This window comes from Macaca nemestrina, chromosome 4 (assembly GCF_043159975.1).
Source record: "Macaca nemestrina isolate mMacNem1 chromosome 4, mMacNem.hap1, whole genome shotgun sequence".
Classification (NCBI taxonomy): Eukaryota; Metazoa; Chordata; class Mammalia; order Primates; family Cercopithecidae; genus Macaca; species Macaca nemestrina.
This window is the reverse complement of record NC_092128.1, coordinates 35,823,029-35,831,303: the sequence shown is the minus strand read 5'-3', so window position 1 is coordinate 35,831,303 and position 8,275 is coordinate 35,823,029. Positions and strand designations below refer to the sequence as shown.

Here is an 8,275-nt window from a genome sequence, read left to right as displayed (position 1 = left end):
ATCTGACTGTAGTATTTCATTACTTTGGTGAATTATATTTGCAAAAAAAGAAACTAGCTACCTCGCCTATTTTAATATGAGTATATTCTGAGCTATATTATAAGAATACAAGTACATAAGCTTAAAAGATCCTTAATTTTTCATGAGACATAGGATAAATTTCCTATAAGGTGTCACTGGTATGTATTTGCAAAACACTTTAACACTGAAAACTTTAGAAGTTTGAAGAGCAGACATTGGAAAAAGTGTATACTCCACTACAATACTGCTGGTGTACTTCTATACAAGGACTCTTAGTGAAGTCAATCAATTGGAAGTAGAATTTTATCAATGAATTGCTTGACATCTAATCATTTTCTGTTGACATGAAGTGTGCATTATGCTTTCACAGGTTTTAAAGTTTACATTGGCTAGATTTACCAATATAAAACAATAAGAAAAAAATAAGGAAACCAAACATTGGGGTACGAATGGGTCACAATCTCCATGGCACTGTAGAATATAAATATCTCTATTAGTACCACCAATAGGACCCTTTGGAAAGGAAGCCCAAAGTGAAAGCCAGCAGTCACCTGCAGTGACACCTGCCAGTTTCTGCTGTGTGGTAAGAGCAGTACATAAAAATAAAGCTCCTCCCTGAGAAAATCCTCCCGAAATAATTCTGTCAGAAAGAATGCCATTCTACACCTCTTGATCTACCAAAGGTTTTACATTTTCTGCTGCCCGTTTAATTCCAGTTTCCTCCTCCTAGGAATCTGGTGAAAGCCCAATAACATCAAACCAAGAAGGCATAGCCATGTTCATGTTTAATGTCATGGGCACAATTGGCACATGTGGGGAGATACATTTGATATGAACTTCTGATACCTGCAAAGTCTCTGCCCATCTGTGCCCAATATTTCCCCATCCATGAAGAAAAATCACCACTGCTGTGGCCTTCAGGGCAGCAGACCCTATGGTGGGCAGCAGAGCAGACACGCATTGCCACACATCCACCCACTACGTGGACTGTGCAAGTGGAGCGGGCGTGGGCCAAGGGCCGGTGAGCTGGAAGTCCAGCCAGCCCTCACCCAGGTGCTCGCTCAAGCACCATCATCATGTATTTCAGAAGCCGTTGGCTATATTCCAGGAATTGAGATGGTCACCCACATGTAAAAGTATTTGGCTTCTATTCTCTGGAATAGATATGCATTAAGATTTTGCAAATTTAGAATATAGATAGAAATATTTAAGAGTTTGACATTTTTAACATGTCACCAGATGTTACTTTTCCTGGTATTTAGTTCTATCTAGTTAGGGGTTGGCTCTTCAGTGGTTTACTTATTTAAATGTGTGGTTTGTGTCCCTATGTAGTGTCTATAGAGAACATTTATCTCTGCATTGTTTTAAGGTGATCGCTGCTACAGTCTATCCAATCCAAACTGTTAGAAAGTGACAAGAAAGATTAATTGCTATTTGTCCCACATCTACATGAATCTTTTCCACTTGGGCAAACACTATGTAAATTTCCTGGAAGGGTCACTTGGGGGAGTTTGTGGCTCTGATCTGTCCCCATCAGAAATCTGGCAGCTAGTGAACATGATCCTGGGCAAAGTGGAAGCAGCTTTTGATTGGCAGGTGCGGCTCCGTAACTACCCCCTGAGCTTTGCCAGCCCCTACCCCTGCCCCTGGCCAAGATACACAGGCAGGGTGAGGCTCTGGAGCAGTGTAAAGGCCTGCCTATGTGTTGCCTGCTTCCTGAGTGCTCCCATAGCGTCCTTAGGACCTTTGACAAAGCTCCTTTTCATCAGAAAAATTTAGACAAGGCTTTCTTTTCTTCACATTTGGGCCTAAGGAGCATAAGTGTTCATATCCTCTCACAAGCAGTTTGAGTAAATGAGGTCCCTCCAGCTCTGAACAAAGATCTGTCTTCATAGATTCCTTTCATCTAGACAGTTCTGACTAGCTACTGTTGTATGACCTGAAAAATCTGCCCTTCATCTTTTGATTCTGTCATTCTTATAAAAACAAACAACAAAGTGCTCCAGACATCTTTGTACTGTCATAAAACCTAGACAAGTGAGTCTAGATTTACCAAAACAATCTTTCCTTAGTTGCATATAAGTAGTGTAATAAACAAAAGTGTTAGTTGTAATATGATGACAAGAGGCTCAGACATGGAGTCACCAGGCGTGGGCTCTAATCTTTGTTCTGCAGATTGATTTTAAGCTGTGTAAACTTGGGCAAGTCAACTAGCATCTTTGAACATTATCTAAAAGACAGGGCTATATTTCAGACATTGAGGTATTTGTGAAAATACTGTTTTAACTACCAAGAGATCCACTTACAGATGTGTCACTGGTGCAGCATGTGATCTACTCAGGACTCAGCACAGCCTACAAGTTCCTGGAAAATCTGACCACCCAAGGAAACATTCTCCTTCTTCACCCTCCACCACTTTCCCCTGACTCATTGTGCTTTGAGCACCCACTGGCCATGCATTCCTCATTAAGGTTTTGCAAAACTATTCTCTGCCAGCAACTCTCTGTGTCCCATTTCCACTTCTACTGACCACCTCCTACCCATCCTTCAAGTTTCAGCCTAAATATCAGTTCCTCATATAAAACTTCCTGGCCCACCAGAGTGACTGGGTTCTGATGCAACTAGAACCTATTTCCTGAACTTTTTTATAGAAATACTCAAAATTGTAATGTAAACATTATTGTAATTAATGGTACAATGTCAGTATTTATCATCAGACTATAATTTGTATGAGAGCAGGGTGATTTTTGTATGGTTACGGGGCCTAGATCTTAGGTCCTTGGATAGTACCTGGATATAGAAGGTGGTCAGTAAGTATTTGAGTGAAAGAGTGAAGAACCCACTATATGCCCTCACATTTTCATGTTATTGCATGTGCTGATGCATCTGGTTGGGAGAGCCTTCTCTCCAGTTTGATATTCCTTCATTGAATGAATCAATTCAGGGATTGCATCCCCAGACATTTATTTTAGGTCCTTGGTAAATGCTAAATGCTTTCACAGTGCCTTGTATTTTCCTCTATGACAGAAGCTACACACTAGATGTACCTGGGTGTCATTAACAAATGCTGATGTCCAGACACTGCCCCAGACCAATTAAACCAGAACCTCTTCCCAGCATCATTTCTTAAAAGGTCTCCCTGGTGTTTCTAATATGAAACCAAGGTTAACAACCACTGATTACTATACTGTGTCCTTATCATGTATTAAATATATGCATGTCTATGTCTGCTAGGAGGTTCAGCCCTTTGAAAGAAAGAACTTTTCTTATTTATTCTCGTAGCCTGTGGATCTAGCATAGCAAGCATTTTGGTGAGTACAGAAAAAAGGGTTTTTGAATGAGTGGTTAGATGAACATTTGTTATTGAAGTAAGTACTTGTCATCACCAGACCATATTTTCCTCAGATATGAGTGAGAAGGGAATGCCCTAATAAAGACAATGACTTCCACATATTATACCAACGCATTCTCTATTGAGTGAGAGAAACATATAATGATCTATTATTGACAAAATTAAACATCCTTTTTTCCCTCTTGGATAATACAACAGTATTTCAGTCATAGAGAAAGCTTTCCAAAAGTATTTGGTTGTGAGAGAGTAATTGAATTGAGATCTATTGTGAATTGAAGCCAAACACATGTCAGAGTTTCACAGATCAGGCAGACATATGTTAATAGGACAATCATTGTCTCCTTTTTAGCCCTAAATGTAGAGCAGCTGAATAGGATAGTAACTAGAGGAACACAAGTGAACAAAGTGCAGTTTTTTCAAAAATCAATTTCCAAGAACTGCAATGATTTAATCAGTAGGGACTTCTGGACAAAGTACAAATAAGCTTGTTAACGTGTGGGGCATTCTGCCTGCCTGCAAAAGTTGGAGCTTTCCATAGTTTAGGGTAAAATTCTGTACACTTTGTGAATTCATATCTATGTGAATATATGCTTTTTCCTAGCAATATAGAATATAGCTTTTATCAGCATCTTTAAGAAGTCTAGTTTTCGGAAAGGGTCATTACTAGAGGGAGTTTGGAGTCTCTACTGACCTCTGTGGCAACATTAGCCTGGTGTGGACCAGGAAGCCTGATCAGGTCTTCTGACCCAAACTGAACAGACCTAGACTCTTCAGCCTTGTCCATAATCTCCAGTTCAGTCACACAAAAGTGCCAAAAATTGTCCTAACTTTCTGCGTCTTTATGTGACAGTTTTATCTTTGGTTTCTAATCATTTTAAATTTACCTTATTTAATTTAAAGTTCCCAGAATTTTCATCATCCCAACATTGTCCCTTCTTCTTGTTTAGCATATATTTCTACTTACAGAAACTAGACAACTTAGTTTCCTCTTCAAGCTTCTTTCTTTTGGGTTATGTTCCTAATATATACAGAAAGTTGCATATTATGACCTATAAGAGGACCCTAGGGAACACTGGCTTTTAGTGAGCAGATGGAATAGAAAATCATACGAGAATTACACAGGTCCATCAGAGAAATGGGAGAAGATCCATCAAGAGAGGATGAGATCAAGGACAGGGTGAGTTACAACAGGAATACTCCTTGGATGTGTCCTTGGATGGAAGTTGTGAGTGACCTCATTTGGTCACTGAGGACATGGGGGTGGACGTCAGACTGCAGTGTCTCAAAGGGTCAGTAATGAGCCAATGGATTCGGTGACATGGTTAGCTCTGAAAAGAAGGAAAGAGGAGGAAGCAAGAGATTCGGTTTATCATTTACTTGGATAAAAAGTCCTGTATATGCTGAAGGAAAGAATGCAAGGGGCGAGTAATGTTTTAGAAGCCAGAGGAAAATTTAATGTTACGATCCCTCAACATGAGGAAAAAACGGTCTATTTTTGGTGTGTTTATTTCATTGTATAGTGTCTTTGAAGATGAGTTGCTTATTTTTCTTAGTAGAACTATATATAGTAAAACCCTGTATCCATAAAGCATAGCTCCAGGTATTCAATAATAAGGTTATATTGAGAAGATAGATTTCTTACTCTTCACTTCAAAAATGGTTCGATATTCTCACCTCTTCACTTCCCTGCTTTAATGTTGGCAGATGACACATATGTTCTCCTTTCTAAAACAACCACATTCACCACTGGCCTTCATACTATGCATTATTCCCTCTTTCTAGCATTTTCAATCTGTTTGATTACATACATGTTTAATTCACCCCTGTTATTCCCTGAACCTTGCGAGTTTCAAACCCACTTTCTATTCACTACACTTTCAAATTAACATTCTAATTATCTCTTTTATCTCTAGTTTTCATAGAAGTATTTTTGCTCTCTTCTTTCTCAGTTTCTATTTATTTATCACCTCCTGGCAATCTAACCTTTGTCCTCACCAATTGCCTTTGCCTATCCTCTCACCTGCAAATGACAAGGAAGAGAATCCACACCTTCTGCCCACTTTGTCTCACTTTCTGCTCACTTCCTGTACCCTGGAGCCTGCTTGCTTTGCCCTGTGGGATCCCTTCTCTGTTTTCTATTCTTATTGTTTCCAAGTTTGGCTCTTGCGTGGAGCAGGTATTCACAGCTGTATGACTCATGGTACAAAGGTGAAGGGTAGCACAGGTACACAGAATTGTTATGGTACATGGTAGTGGTGAGTGAAGGCCCTTACTTCAAGCTTCTTGGGTTTACATTCTAGTTTCTCCATTTAAGACCTATGTGGCCCCAGGTAGGTTACTCACTCTTATTGTCAAAAATGAAGATAATATTATTTCTTAACTTATAGGCTTATTGGGAGAACCAATTAAGTTAAAGTGCTTAGAATAACACCTGGTCTATATTAAGCTGAATGTCATATGACTTATAAAAATGACTGTATTATTTTTGTACTAATAAAATAACTGCTTACTATATGTCAATCATGTTAAAAAATGCATTTGTTTTAAGTCCCAGATCTGCTGTATCCTTTAATCCAGATTCAAGGGTTTTACACTTCTAGCATAAAATATAATTAGAAAAGAATCTACCCCATAGTGTTTTACACCTTAGACAACCCTGGCATGTAATATGTTCTCCATAAATGTTGGTTATTATAATTTGTCAGGTGAAAGAGCTTGTTGAAGAAAATCAGAGGCTTTCAAGGAAACAGCAACTTTTATTAACAGGGAGACTACAATGACCAGGGGAAGTGCAAGTCTTCTTAGAGGTTATGCTGAGTGGATAAAGCTCTCATACTGGAGAGCTGGACTTATCTAGCAGATCCTTGAGTCCAAACAAGGACAGCCTTTGAGGTTGAAACTATCAGCAGACATGGACCTCACTGGATCAATAGTTCTCACTTTCTTCATATCCCAATAGGATCATCACCTCCTGTGAAGGTAGCCTACCAGAGACTTTGCTCTGTAGGTTGACTGCTCAAGTAAATTAGGCCCACATACTAATCCTGAGTCAATTTTGACTCGTTCATTCACAGTCAGCAAATATGTCTTGAGTATATGTAGTAAATATAAGGAACTAGGCTGGGTACAGGAATACAGTGATGTATAAGCTAGACATAATTCTGTTCTCATTAAACATGCTCAAAGAGAAAAATTTACCTTTGAAATATTGATGGACTTTCTATCTGTATTTCAGAGAACCTCACAATACAACTATTATATTTTTACTCAAAAGTTTCTTGCAATGTGTGGATTCTACCACTTCATTTTTAAACTTAGGACATTAAAAGTTAAAAACCATAACTCTTCATATTGATCCTTTTTTTATAGTCAGTGGGCACAGAAGGGTAATAACAAAGTTTTACATTATTTTCAGCAATGTTTCACTTATTTGTTGCCCCCAGGTTTCAGAAATTCTCCTCTTAAGACTGATTTCCAGGGATCAAACCCTCAGGCTCAGACATCTTAGTCATAAGTGCTACTCATTTTCCCAGTTGCTCTGTAAGGTACAGATTTTCTGAAGACTGGGCCAACCTCTATTTCCTTCCTTCCTCCCTCACCTCTCCCTATGTTCCCTCCTTTTCTTTCTTCTGTTCCATCCCTTCCCTCTCAACACCAGACTACAAGAGGTTTGGGTTTCAGTACACTTCTTTATAGTTTTTAAATAGGACATTGTTTGTTATAGGAAAGCACCTTACACAGATACTATTTTCCCAGCACCTAACTTTTGGATATTTCTTTTCTTCTGGGTTTGAGGACCATAATCTAACTTCTTGTTTGCCTGACTTGCTATTTCTGCTATTTGTCCTTTTTGCAATAAACAAAGCATTTCAGGCATTTCCATATTTTTGCAAGTTATCCCCTAAAGCTTGGTTACTTCAGGCCAAAGCCCACACATTCTGACATTCCTTCCACTCAAACACACACTGAGGCTTTCTATCTAAGGACACAAAAACAATGCCGGGTTAAGGTATCAGTCACGTCTGTGAAAGCAATTGCAGTTGAGTAGGAAGAATATAAACACCAATGGCAATAATAATAATTACAAGAATTGTTTATATAGTAACTTATACAAAGTATTATAATAATTACATATGGGTATTATATCATATTACAACATGTGCATGTGTATACATATGTTAAAATCAAATATACATATGTTAAAATCAAATATACATATATATCTATATATATATACTAAAAATACAGTGCTAAAATTCACAGATAGTTGATGCTTTCAGAATTCAGAGGATCAGATTGAGGATTAGATTACTTTGGAAGAATTTTAGCAAAAACAATAGGTAAAGCTAGCTCTGAAGAATGAGTAGGATTTAGGAAGGAGAAATGGACAGAACTCCTGGGGAAAGAATGGCATAATCGGGAAGAGAGTCAGGAAACACAAAGCATTCTTTAGAGACATTTTCTTTTTCCCAGGAATTGTGTAGTACATTGCAGGATAAAGTAAGCCAGAAGTTTGGAAAATAATAACTTTTCCAAAAGGGGACAGGTAGTGTAGGGCCAGGAGGCCAGGCTGAGGAGTTTGTACTGGTCTCTGACACCTGGCCAGTGTGAGTCCAGCAAGCATGAGTGATCATTTTTTGTTCCTGGTCATTGGCTATATGCTATTTTAAATATTGAGGATTATGGGGATGCTCTGTTACACATGTGTATACCCTGAAAGGAAATTTTAATTTTATTTCATTCTACTTTTTAAATGTTTAAATATATACAAATAAAAATATACTTTGATATCAGGAGTAGGCAGGGCTTTTATTTTAGATATTGTTTTCATTCACTAGTAATTAATCTAACATCATTTGTTAAATACTCCATTTTATCTTCAATTACTTGAAATACTACCTT

General features: G+C 38.2%; 1 pseudogene; it reads right to left on the bottom strand.

The window, feature by feature from the left end:
- Positions 1-302: 302 nt before the first annotated feature.
- LOC105475809 (acyl-protein thioesterase 1 pseudogene) lies at positions 303-804 on the bottom strand (annotated as a pseudogene).
- Positions 805-8,275: the final 7,471 nt, after the last annotated feature.